The 13,786-nt window shown below is 44.5% G+C and overlaps 1 long non-coding RNA gene across 7 annotated transcripts in view; it reads right to left on the bottom strand.

Annotated features, from left to right (window-relative positions):
• LOC107033899 (uncharacterized) overlaps positions 1-13,786 on the bottom strand; it is a 144,379-nt gene that overhangs the window by 65,871 nt on the left and 64,722 nt on the right. For 5 of the 7 annotated variants that reach the window (XR_012059133.1, XR_012059134.1, XR_012059136.1 and 2 more), the window contains exon 1: positions 12,393-12,816. The exons of the other annotated variants lie outside the window; for them this stretch is intronic. This is a non-coding gene — a long non-coding RNA (uncharacterized lncRNA). Of the gene's footprint in view, positions 1-12,392; positions 12,817-13,786 lie in introns of those variants that run through there. 7 annotated transcript variants of the gene reach the window in all.

Genomic DNA, 13,786 nt, shown 5'->3' with positions numbered 1-13,786 from the left:
TAAGTTTCTCTTTTTACAAATGATGATATTTTATGTACAAAACCCTAAAGATTCCATCAAAACCCTGTTAGAATTTATAAATAAATTCAATACAGTTGCAGAGTACAAAATCAACGTTAAAAAATTAGTTGCATTTCTATATGCCAACAATGAACTATCAGAAAGAGAAATTAAGAAGAATTTTATTTACAATAGCATCAAAAAGGAAATACTTAGGAAAGAATTTAATCAAGGGAGTAAAAGATCTGTACATTGAAAATCATAAGATACTGATGAAAGAAATTAAAGAAGACACAAATAAAAAGATATTCCATGCCATAGATTTGAAGAATTAATATTATTAAAATGTCCTACTGTCCAAAGCAATCTTCAGATTCATTTCAATCCCTATCAAAATTCAGTGGCATTTTTCACAAAAATTGAAAAAAAATCCTAAAATTTGTATGGAACCACAAAATACCCTAAATTGCCAAAGCAATACTGAGAAACAGGAGCAAAACTGGAGGCACACACTTCCTGACTTCAAACTATATTACAAAGCTAGAGTAACCAAAACAGTGTGGTATTGGCATAAAAACAGACACATAAATCAATGAAACAAAACATAGAGCCCAGAAATAAACCCATGCATATATGGTCTATTAATTTATAACAAAGGAGCAAGAATGTACAATGGGGGAAAATAGTCTCTTTTTAAAAATGGTGTTGGGAAAACTGGATAGCCACATGCAAAAGAATGAAAAAAAAAAAACTCAAAATGGATGAAAGACTTGAACATAAGAACTGAAACCACAAAACTCCTAGAAGAAAACAGAGGGTAAATTCTCTGACACTGGTCTTAGCAATGATTTTTTTTTGATTTGACACCAGAAACAAAGGCAATGAAAGCAAAAGCAAACAAGTGGGATTATATCAAGCTAAAAAGCTCCTATACAAAAAGGAAACTATCAACAAAAGGAAAAGGCAACCTATGGAATGGAAAAAATACTTGCAAACCATGTATCAATAAGAGGTTAATATCAAAAATATTCAAGGAACTCAAACAACTCAATAGCAAAAACAAAACAAAAAACCTCAAATAACCTAATGTAGAAGTGGGCAAAGAATCTGACTAGACATTTCTCCAAAGAAAGCATACAAATGGTCAACAGGCACATGAAAAGGTGTTCAACATCACTAATCATCAGGAAAACAGAAATCAAAAAAACACAATGAGCTATCAATTCACACCTGTTAGGATGGCTGTTATCAAAAAGACAACAGATAACAAGTGCTGGCTGGAATGTGGGAAAAAGGGAACCCTGTACACTGTTGGTGGGAATGTAAACTTGTAGAGCCACTGTGGAAAACAGTATGGCGGTTCCATAAAAAACTAAAAACAGACTTACCATATGATCCAGCGATCCTACTCCTGGGCATATATCCAGAGGAAAGTATAATTTGAAAAGACACATGCACCCCAATGTTCGTAGCAGTACTATTTACAGAAGCCAAGACATGGGAACAACATAAATGTCCACTGACAGATGAACAGATAAGGAAGATGTATATATATACAACAGAATACTACTTGGCCTTAAAAAAGAATGAAATGATGCCATTTGCTGCAGCACTGATGGACTTAGAGATTATCATATTAAGTGAAGTAAGTCATACAGAGAAAGACAAACATCATATGATGTCACTTATATGTGGAATCTAAATTTTAAAAAATACATATTTTATTTACAAACCAGAAACAGACTTACAGACATAGAAAACAAACTGTGGTGACCGGGGGGAAAGGGAAGGGGAGTGATGGATTAGAAGTTTGGCATTAATAGATACACATTACTCTACGTAGAATGGATAAACAACAGGGACCTAATGTATAGCACAGGGAACTATATTCAATTTCTTGTAATAAGCTGCAATGGAAAAGAATCTGAAAAAAAATATATATATACATATGCATATGTATAACTGACTCTCTTTCCTGTACACATGAAACTAATATTGTAAATTGACTACACTTCAATAAAAAATAAGAATTTTTTTAAAAGGCAAAAATTTTTAAATAAAACAACTTGCTTGAGATAGACAAAAAAAGAAATTAGAAATAGAACTACCATATGATCCAGCAATCCTACTTCTGGTATATAGTCAAAGGAAATAAAACCATTATCTCGAAGAGATATTTGTGTTCTTGTGTTCATTGCAACATTACTCACAATAGCCAAGGTATGGAAACAACCTAAGCGCTTATTGATAATGAATAGATCAAGAAAATGTGGCATATATACATATACATGCTGGAATATTACTCAGTCTTAAAAAAGGAAGAAAATCCTGTCATTTGTGACAACGTGGACAAAACTGGAGGGCATTATGCTAAGTGAAATAATCCGGACAGAGAAAGAAAATATTGCATAGTATCACATATATAGAATCTAGGGGGGAAAAAACCCCCCAAAATTTTAAGGTCAAACTATAAGAAACAGTAGAAAAGTGGTTGCCAGGGGCTGCATGTAGGGGAAATCAGGAGAAGCTGCTAAAAGGGTACAAACTTCCAGCTTTAAAATGAAGAAAGGCTGATGATCTAATGTGTAGGATGGTGATTACAGATGATGAGACTGTATTGTATAATTGAAATGTGCTAAGAGAATAGAACTTAAACGTTCTCACACATGAAAAAAGGTGAGTATGTGAATTGGTGGATGTGTTAATGTGATGGGGGCAATCTTCAAAAAGCACATGTATATCAAATCATCACATTATACACTTTAAATATTTTACAATTTTTTTTGTCAATTATACCTCAATACGTCTGAAAAAATAAATTTTAAAAAATACTATAACTGTAAACCAACCTTCAGCTCCCACAGACAGCTTCTCATTTACTTTTCTATCGATCAAGTGGTCTGCGTGTGTTTTGTGTCTGCAAAATCCCAACAGGAATAGAAAGAATTACAAAATATCTCACCTGGTAGCTTAATATAAGATTTCCTTTCTTTCCTAGAATAATCCCCCAAATTTTATTGACATAAACTGAATGTAGGCCCTTTTTGCCCTTTGTCAACTGAGAATATATTCCTAAGTCCTCTTACCCAGCAACCACTTGAAAACAGCCTAGTGAAACCAGAGACCTGCCCAGTTTCAAACCTGGCAGTGAATTTGAGTCTACTCGGGTAACTCACATGTAACTGATAGAGATGGGTGGAAGAGTGAAGGCTCCCAGTTAGTGTTTCTGTTGTAACCTCAGATAGGGTCTGGGATGGGATGCACTGATGTCTTGAAAGTACTGTGGCTTTGACCCTGGCATGTAGAGTCACGAGCCTGGCCAGATTGGATAGGGTATCTACCCAGAGCAAAGGCAGGTCGGCGTTGACAACAGACATCAAGGGAAAAACTAGAGAACATGCATCCTCAACATGGCAAGGACAACAGTGAGTGGGTTAGTCAGACAGGCAAGGCGTTCAGGGCTAAGGAGGTGAAGGACAGGGCAGGGAGCAAGGGAGGCCACAGTAGATGCTTTGGGAGGGAGACAAACAAGATGAACACGGGTGGTAGACATCCAGGTGGAGAAACCCTGAAGGGCCAGTCTTATTTTGCTTCCCAGGGAGGCTGCATCTTTGGAGGCTCTTTCAAAAACCTGTCCTTTCTTAATAAAATGATGGCACATCAAGAGTGGCTAGAGTTGCCACATAACACACAGGACACTCAGTTAAATTTGGATTTCAGATAAGCAACCAATGATATTTTAGTGTAAGTACGTCCTATGCAATATTTGGGATATACTTACACCAAAAAAAATTATTCATCACTTATCCAAGATTTAAATTTAACTGCGCATCCCGCCATCTTAAATCTGTCAAACTTAGAAGAGCCACATAATTTTCCTCGTCAAAGAAAATGGTTGTGTGAGAATCACATCCTGACAGAAATCTCTCCTTCCTCAGCAGTAAGATCTGAGTGTAGACATAGTGAAAATAGAAGGAAGCAAAGGAGAGAGGATTTGAAGGGAGCAAACAGGAGCATTAGGAGATTGGAGAGAGAACAGCAGAGGTAGGAAAAGAAAAAATAAAGTGAGATTCAAGATGTAGAAAGGGGACAGAAATGTCCAAATGATGCCAGCCTTAAAGGGTATTGAGTTACTTGCAGAGGGAGGCAGTAAACACAGGCTTCAACTCTGAGCAAAGTAAGCTGACACTCTTCCAAATAGAAGAGGGAGCCAGCAGAACGAGTGAGGTCAAGCAGAACAGCCTGAGCTCAAGGAGAGAAGGGTAGCGTGCAGGATATGTAACCCTGGACAAGCTACTTAAACTTTCTGAGCCTCATTTTCTCAGCTGTAAACTGGAGACTGTAAAACAGTTAGGGTTTTATACCCTAACTCTTGCGCATGTATCACTATAGATTTGTTTGACCTTTTCCAGAATTTCATATAAATGTAATCAGAGAGTCTGTGCTCTTCGATATCTCGATTTTTCCGTTAAAAAAAAAAGTCCTCCGTGTTATTCTTTTTCATTGCATTCTTTTTCATTGCTTAGTAGAGTAGTATTCCTTTATATGGACATGCCACAACTTATTTCATTCACCCGTTGTTGGATATTTTGCTAGTTTCTAGGTGGGGATTAGTGTGAAAAAGCCTACCAAGTCTTTGCGTAGATGTGTGTTTCATTTCTGTTGGATAAATACCTAGCAGTGAGATTGCTGGCTCATGTGGTAATGATCCACCTAACTTCAGGAGGAACAGCCAAGCTTCTTTCCAAAGTGGTTGTACCAGTTTGCATGCCCATCAGCAGTGTATAAGGATTCCATTCTTTCTACATCCTCACCAACACTTATTATTGGTCTTTCTAATTTCAAGAGCACAGATTTTTGAAGAACTTCAAATTCTTGTTCCTTCACTTGTTAACCTCATAACCCTGGATAAGTCATCTGGTCTTATTGAATCTAGTTTCCTCATTTTCAAAAGAAGAATATTTATAAAATGAAGTTTTATGTGACAAATGAAATTATTTAGCACATCTAATTACATCCACATTGTATTTATTCAGTTAGTTTCCATTCTAAAGACTCATATGCCCAAAGTTCTAATTTAAGAGACCTATCCTGATGCCTTTGTATAAAAATTACCTGAAATCAGGTGTAGCCTGATGCCATGTGTTCACCACATTGATCAGGTAGAGCTGTTAGGTCTGCCTTCACACCTGCCTCCAGGTAGAAAGGGGAGGAGCTTACCCTCCAAATCAGGGTGTTTACACTCACTCTCCTGGAGCTTTCTCTCCAGCACTGGATAACTGACTAATGACTCCAAGTCCTATTATTTCCCCAATTTCTTTAACCCTCTGAACCATAGATACTTCATATGTAGAATGCAGCTTATGATTCTTATGACACAGTATTATCATTGAAGATCAGCACTTAACGAACTGTAAGCGCTACACAAATGGCATTTTTACTTAGAGAGGGTGAAAAAAAGATGATACACACATAGAGACCTTCTTAAAACTAATCAAGTGGAGAACACAAGTCCTTCTTGTCAGCTTTCCTAGCCACATTGGATACGATGGGTTTCTGTGCCAATGGGCAGTTGAGGAAGTTCATTACAGGAGAGGCCAGCATCCCAGTATTCCTATTTGGCACAGGAGAGAGGGAAACAGACCATCAGAGGCCAGGCCAGGGAGAGGCAGACAAGGTATCGACCCCTGGCAATCCCGATTCAGTTGGGCTGAGGTGAGCTCCAGGGACCTCCAGGTAACCAAGATTCTCAGCTGATTCTGATACATAGGCTTCGGAATTACAGACTAATAGTTCTCAAAATATCATCCTCTGACCACTAGCATCAGCATCACAAGGGAACCTAATAGAAATGCAAACCCCCAGGTCCCATCCCAGGGACTATTCATCCCAGGTCTATTCGGTAAGAAACTCTGGAGGTGGGACCCGGCAATCTGTGTTTTAGAAAGTCCTCCAGGTAATCCAGATCAACGTCCAGGTTTGAGAACCATTGTTGTAGATCAATGACCATTAAGGACTTCCCAATACAGAAAGGCTGAGGCCAGAGTGGGAGAAACAGCAAGGGAGCAGATTCCATACAGAAAAATCAGGGAGTGTTGCTCGGTCCAGCCCAGCTGGCTGTGGTCACACATACGTGATACCTGATCTAAAGGGGCAACAGGGACTGACAGCCCCCTACTCCACTCTGTCCCTCTGGTTCCTGCTCGTTTGGGTGAACAGGTAGTGGGCAGAGAAAGGCTGGGGTCCCTGGGTTTTGTTGATCTTTTATTCTGAATTTCAGTATAGTTTGGTACATTGAAAGGGAGAGGCTGCCAACCCGAGTGTACAAGACTCCAAACACTAGTTTGAAATATGTTAGACTGCAATGACCGAGCTTTAAAAGGGCATTAAAAAAAAAAAAAAAAAGACTGGGAGGAGACACGCCAAATTAGAGGTGAAAGGGTGGGCTAACCTTAAAACCACAATGCTGCTTGGCTCAGGTTTCTAACCTAACCGCTCTGTCTTCTAGCACACTTGTGATGAGGGAAAAGGCCAGGACCTTAGTATAGAAGCAGAAAATATTGTAAGTGTGGCCCAGCTGAGCAAAAGTTGGACTAAGTTCCCCCAGTGTTCCAGGGAAATGTTAACATGTGTGCCAAGGCCAAAAAAAGGGGGGGGGTCAAAAAAGTTTAGGAAACTTTGTTTTTAATAGCTTTCCCCTGGAAATTCACATTACTTATTTGCATATTAAAGGTGCTGAAAATTCCTGTAATAAAGGAACCTGGGTCGCTTCATTTGATCCAGTATTCCCATCTTTACTGAGCACAGACCTTTCGATCTTGACACACTCAGAAGCATCATACGAAACAGTGTTCTGCAGAATGTCAGCTTGGGAAACATAACTCTACAAAAATTATCAGTCAGAGACATCCTTGGTAGCCACCTCTTGGTTCTCTCACTGTGGTCCAGCGGCCTGCTTGCCTTCTGCCGTGGATTCAGACCAACCCAAACACTGAAACCTAGTTTTGTCTTGAACAGGAAGTCTAAGAACAGCCTCTGCTTTATGCAACCCTAGTTAGTGTCAAGCTCCAGTTTTGGTCTCTTGCCTAGACTTTTTTCCCCCAGACTGTTGCCAGACATGAGTCCGTGACAATTCTTCCCCAGAATTCTGGGTTCTCAAAACTCAGGCTTTGGACCTGACCTGTCTGCCCCAGCTCTTCCAGACCTGAGCCTGGCCTGCAGGTGGCTACCCTCTGCCTGTTGCTCTCCACATCAGCTATCTCTGGGCATGACCTTGGACCTGCTGGTTTCCAGTACCTGTGTCCTTCCCTCTAGAAGCATTCCTGCCCCTCCCCTGGGTGTTTCATGTCCTGTTCTCACTCAGGTGCCAACTCAGCTCCCAGGCACTCTGGTTAATTTTCAGATGTTTTTGTAAAGAGTTGCATTCGGGGGTAATAAAATAAGGAATGACAGCTACTGGTAATAAATGTGCCAGGGCTTGGATGGCATGCCCCATCTGAAGGTTCTCTGCTGGTTGGTGACACTATGTGCAAGGCAGGTGACCACCATAGTGTATGCATGTGACCCAAAGAGCACTGGGGACAGACAATTTGCCTTGGGAACCTAGATCTGTGACCTTGAGCAAGTCCCTTAACCTCTTTGAGCCTCAGTCTTCCCATCTGTAGAATGAGAATAATAATACCTGTCCTGCCTACCTTAAAAGGAAGTGTCAGGAGGAGTAAAATGAAGTAAAGCCTTATGGGCTCTTTGAAAGTGTACCTTGCCATCGCAGTGTAAGGCATTTCTCATTCCTGTTTTACAGCTTAGCATCTTTCTGCCCACATCACAGGCTCAGGGTCGGGGTGGGGTGAGGAAGTTGTTGCTTTTTTTTTTCTTTCAGATACAAATAAATGGCTTTCAAAGGGTGACTCTACAAAGTCATAAAGAAACAGTGACATCACTGACCTCTTCCCCATCTCCACCCTGTTGAATTAAGAGTTTCAGCGAAGTGACCACTCAGCCTGCCGCTCTGGCACAGAAGCATGGCCATAAACCAGTGGGGCTGGTCACTGGACTCCAGGAGATTTGACTGCCTCTCTGGTTGGATAAGCAGTATGCCCAGGGGAGGATGAACCTGCCCCCCTCCACGGATCAGGCCCTCCCTGCCAGGGTGAAAATCACAGACTCATTGCTGAGACTAGAGTAGAAGAGGGACATAGGACTCCTCAGAGGAGACACGGCAGTGAGAGACAGCGCTTGCTTTGGAATCAGAGGACACTGATTTTGCATTCCAACCCTGTCACTTAGCTCTGATACCTCACAGAATTTATCTTCTTTGGCCCTTCTACTTCTTTAAACAGGGACAATGGTGCCTACCACATAGATTCATGTGACAGCACTGTAGAAACAACCAAAACACTGTATGAGTGCAAGCTGGAAGCGGTGGAGGTAGGGATGATGGAGTTGGCACCATGGTGCTGGGGAGGCAGCAGCAGAAGGGGTGGAGGCAGTGGCGGTGATGAAATGTTGGTGGAAAGGGAGGTGATGGTAGTTGCGGATAGCTGGATTGGATTCCAAAGGAGAACAATTGATTCTGTCCAAAATCTCCAGAAGTAAGGTCCACGCTAGAAAGAGAGCTTCAAAGATCCCAGAACACAGCAAAGACCCCTAACAAAATGGTCTTTGGCCTCACATCCCTTGGGATCACAGTCACTACCTCCCTGGAATCTAGGAAGGCTTTGGTCACAAGGGGTGCTTGGTGAGGCTGCAGATTACAAACCTCTCTGCTGTAGGGATGTTCCAGGGGACCAGCAGTGGGAAGAGGGGAAATGCTTGCTTTTACTTTCTATCTGGTCTTTCTTTGGTCACTGGACCATAGTGCTCAACAGACTGCAGACAAAGCTGGGAACTAAATTCTTTTTCAATTCCAAACTACAACCTTCTACTTTCCAACCACTTCTCAGTGGCCACCTTCTGAGGCCAGGGGGATGCTAGATCAAATCAGTAGATGGCTGGACAGCTTTTAGGAAAGATGAAGATCTCTGCGCCAAGTGTGGGCTGGGGACCAACAGCATTATCTGGGAGCCAGTTAGACACGCAGAGTCTCAGGCCCCACCCTCGACCTACTGAGCCAGAATCAGTGTTTAAGCAAGATTCTCGGGAGATTAACATAAATTTCGTGTGTCTGTATCAGCACGGCTGCATTTCTTCTGGAGGTTCTAGGGGGAGAACCCATTTCCGTGCCTTTTCCAGCTTATAGAAGCCACCTGTACTCCTTGGCTCTAGACCCCTTGTTCCATCTTCAAAAACAGCAGTACATCATTAAAAAAATAATTAAAGAAGCACTAATATAGTGAGCCTTGTCTGCGCTTTTTCAGAGTATTCAACTAAATATTAATTCCCGTTCCTTCGACAGATATTTACTACACATCTACCTTGTGCCAAGCGCTGCACCAGGCCCTGGGGACAGGCAGTAAACACCAGCATAGTCTAGGTCCTGAAGAGCATCTGATGATGTCTTCCAAAGGAATGGAAACCAAGGCCACAGTCGTAGCCAGTCTCCCAGGGCAGATGCTTTCCAGGCTGCATTCAGGGAGATGTCCAGGACGCTGGATATTCACTGTGACACATTCCCCTTGGACACCTCACCTTGCTGGTGACAGCAGAGCGCAGTGAGCATTTATGACTGCAGGTGCTGGAACTGGTACCTGGCATGCAGTAGGGACACGCTGTATGCCTGTGAATTGCTCAACTGGCGCTGACTGCCTCTCCTCCTCCTGTCCTTCTTTCCTCTCCCCTTTTCTTCTTCCTCTCCTCCAGACACGTTCCCTAAAGGCCTCCTTTATTCTTTCCTACCATTTTCCCCCTATGTCTTCCAAAAATCTCCATGTGCATTTTACCAATCTGTGTAGCAAAAACAACTGGGGATCCAATGGCTCTCAAGAGTTTAAGCCAGGGTGACACACACACATCATGTACCCCTGCTGTACAGCACTTAAGAATATCCACAGCTTTGTAACGTGACTCTTCCTTTTGAAGCCTCTTCAGCTCAAATGCACAGCTGGGGTGAGCCAATCACTCCCCCACAGGCGCCAGGATGCTGGGGTGCCTCCAGCTGCCTGCTCCAGGAAATTAGAAGCAGCTGTAATGCTGATGTGCCAGGCTGCCCTGCAGCTGGATGACATTTTGAAGGGCCAAGGGACCTCCCCTTTTTGGCTAATACTCAAGGGAGAACAGGAGGCAGGGGGAACAGGAGAGCAAGCAGGGCTGTTTGAAGTGAATTCAAATTCACATCCTGGCTATGAGGCAGGAAATTTAGAAATTCATTCCTACAGAGGGAGATGATGAAGCACTGGGTTGTTCCAAAGTGGTGGCACAGAGCAGACGGCCTATCCAAGTGTCTGAGCCCACACCCCTCCCTGGTTCTCACCAACACGCAGCCAGAGCGAGACTCCACGTCCACGATAAACATCGCGGGTGAGGCCCAGACCCCAGCTTTCCCTGTAATTGCCTTGGATATTGTATGACTCTGCCCAGAGGACTGAACTTGATCTCTAGGATAGAATATCCAGCATAGATTCTCTCTTACTAAAAGGAAAGAAAGAAAATTGCCTCTGGCTTTCCAAGTGAAAGAAATACAGACAGACGCCCTCTCCCCAAGCCCCTGCTCCCTGTTTACAGCAAAGCTGACGCAGATGAGCTAATGTGTGTTTACCCAAGGTGCTCACTTGGCTTGCAAAACACAGAGGGCTCAAGTCCTGTGTCCAGGATGCGGGCTGGGAGGGGGAGCGGGGAGAAAAGAGGAAACAAACGTTGATTCAGAGCCTCCGTGATAAAGCAGATACATAACCTCCTTTACCCTCATAACTGCAGTATTTGTGACACAGGCCTGAGGGATCCCATTTTAGAGATGAGGAAACTGAAGCTCAGCAGGATGAAGGGAAAGTCCCTTGAACTATCCATCTTCACGGAGCAAGAACACAATTCAGAGCCTGGTTGGCCGGATTCCAAAGTGCTTTCCTCTACAACCTACTGCATCACTCCAGAAAACTCCCCCAGGGAGGGAAGAGGCAAGGCCGCACATGGGGAAGGTAGACTTGTAATTAAAGCTCGGAAAATCCATGACCTCCTTGTAAACTAACTGATAATTCATCCCACGTTGTTTCCCACCGGTGGAATTGGAGCTCAGGCATTGACAGTCCCGCCTCCTGCAGGCCCCACACAGTTCATGGTCTGGAACCAATCCTGGCAGGTGTACAGCCTCTCACCCAGCATCTGTGGGCACTAGAGTCATCTTTCCAGCCACCCATCTGTTACAACAGACACCCACATATCCACCAACCTCTCTAAAACCATCAAGTCACCACCTAGTTCCCGGGTAGCTCCTGTTTCTAGGCCTGGAGCCCCTGCCTATTTGGCTGGTCCCTGCCTCACCCAGCTCCAAGCCTGATGGACTTTGAGGTGACTACCAGCCTAGTTTTGCTTCTCCCCAAGACCAAGAGATTCCCCTCTCTATGCCCCCTACTTTGACCCTCCGTCATCATTTCTCAAACCCAATGACTGACATGGACACAGTAAGTTTTTTACCACTTCCCTCAGAATCCAACTCCACAGATGGGTGCCAGCCTCTTCCCCCATCCCAGTTGCTAGAAGCCTGGCCCACCTGAGTCACAACTGGTCACAGGTACAGACACAGTGACGGGGATGTGCCTGTGAGGACTGGTGCGTTATTTAGCATCCATGTGTAAAACGTATAGGCTAGGACCTTCACTGCCTGACAGTAAACATGGAGTTACAGGATTTAATTACAGCACTGGGACAACTGATTTTTTTTTTACCAATAACTTTTCATAAGATGATGTACCGATTTAAACACAACACATCCAACTCGGGTATGCGGGTCCCTGCCCACATGTCATATTGAAATCCCAGGCATCTTCCCATCACTAGAATGACAAAGCGCTGGAAGGCAGAGATGTGAAATGAAAGCCTGAAAGGCCAGTGCAGTCGACAGTACCCATGTCATAACATCCCACGGGACCCCTCCTGATGGGGGTGAGGCCCCACATCACCGGGGCAAGGAGCTGGAGGGAGACAGGTAATGAGAAGTGTGGGAGGTGCCGGGCGCACTGTGAAATATGGAGAGCCCAGATTGCTCATCAACAGTGTTTGCTCAAGCAAGGCAGCTATGAAGGGCATGCCCAAGTAACAGGGCAGCAATCAATAACTCGCTGACAGCCAGGCAGTCTAGAATCTTTGGCCTGTATCCAAGAGCACAAGAGAAAGCTGGCTGAGGGAACAGCATCGGCCCCGGCCTGGCCTGCACCTTAGGCCCTGGTGTGCCTCACCTGGCCTGGCCACCCCAGACAGCGGCCCCACCTTCCTCCTCAGTGGGGTCCCACTAGTTTTCTTACCTGTTGCCCCTGGCTGGCCATGGTTCCTCCTTCGGGATGGGCCTTCTCCTCCCAGCACGCACTGAAAAGACGCCTTAGTGCCTCTCAAAGCCAACACCCCAAGCAGGCCAGGGCACACCTCACCGGCCTGCGCACGGCTCCCACTGCAGCCCAGAGAGCCTATCAGCTCTTGCTTCCAACCCTTTACAGCTTTCACCTGGGTGCCTGCCAGAGCTGTGTTTCTCAGAATCACCTGGAGAGCTTCAAACTCAGATGACTGCTAATTCAGGAGGCCTGGAGGGAGTCTGAGAATTTGCCTTTCTAACAATTCCCAGGTGATGCCAATAGGGCTGGTCCCAGAACCACTTTTGGAGAACCAACTGCCTTGCTGGCGAAAGGGAGTGTTTTGAACCTGTGTTAAGGCAGCCAGTGCTTCACGACCCTGAAAAACTTGTCCTGAGCCCAAGAGGAAACTAGACAGGAAAGCATGTAAACAGCCCTACTGCCTCATCCAGTATAAGGCATCGTTCACCCCGAGTGAGGCCTGGCTCTAATGTTGTCCTTGACTTCCTGTTTGGGGACAATCAACAATTAAATGAGACCTTTATGGCATTTTAATAGCACACTGTGTGGGACGGGCCCCAAGATAAACTTCTTGCTGAAGTCCAGGCAGCTGCAGATTCCAGGGTCTGGGCCTCCCATGGATTTACAAGGCCAGCGACTGACAGGGGCCAGGCAGCCTGATAGGGAGGCTCCCCCGGGAAGGCATGCTCTGAAGTTTCTCTCTGGGCCTCCCCTGGAGTTGCTGCTGCCTTCTGAAGCAGGCCTCCAGGACTTGATTTATTTACAAAGCAAAAGGAATTTGGAGCCTGGTACGCTGGAGGTAGGTGATTGAGCAGTCTGCTCTGGCCTCCCCCTTCTGGGAAAGAGGACACTGGGCTTGAGGGGAAGAAAGGGGCTCCAGGCCCGCTCAGCACTAACTGGATCTGTGACCTCAAGCAGTGTCTCAACAAGGGGAAGAAATATCTGTCCTGTCTAATTCATCGGGTCACCACAAATGCATAATGATGCTGTAGGACATTATTTATTTTCATTAGTTTTATTGTTATTTTTTTTCTAGGAGAGGATTATTTACCCCAACACAGCTTCTTCCCTGTTCTGGGACACTTTCCTGGGCACCCCCTTCAATATATTTTTGCCAGGCGTATCTGTTTATTCATTAAACACTTGTTGAGCCCCTCCTTCTTGCCCAGCCCTGCACTAAATATGAGTCCAGAAATGAAGCAGACAAGATTCTCAGCCAAAAAGAGCTCTCAGCCTAGTGGGAGTGTCAGCAAGTGTCGAATAATCCCATTCCACTGGGACGTGCTGATACCAGAGTGTGCAGAGGACACTCTGAAGCAGAGGTGAAGCCT

This window comes from Vicugna pacos, chromosome 15, assembly GCF_048564905.1.
Source record: "Vicugna pacos chromosome 15, VicPac4, whole genome shotgun sequence".
NCBI classification, from domain to species: domain Eukaryota; kingdom Metazoa; phylum Chordata; class Mammalia; order Artiodactyla; family Camelidae; genus Vicugna; species Vicugna pacos.
Note: the sequence above shows the minus strand (reverse complement) of the source record. Positions and strands in the feature narration are given on the sequence as shown.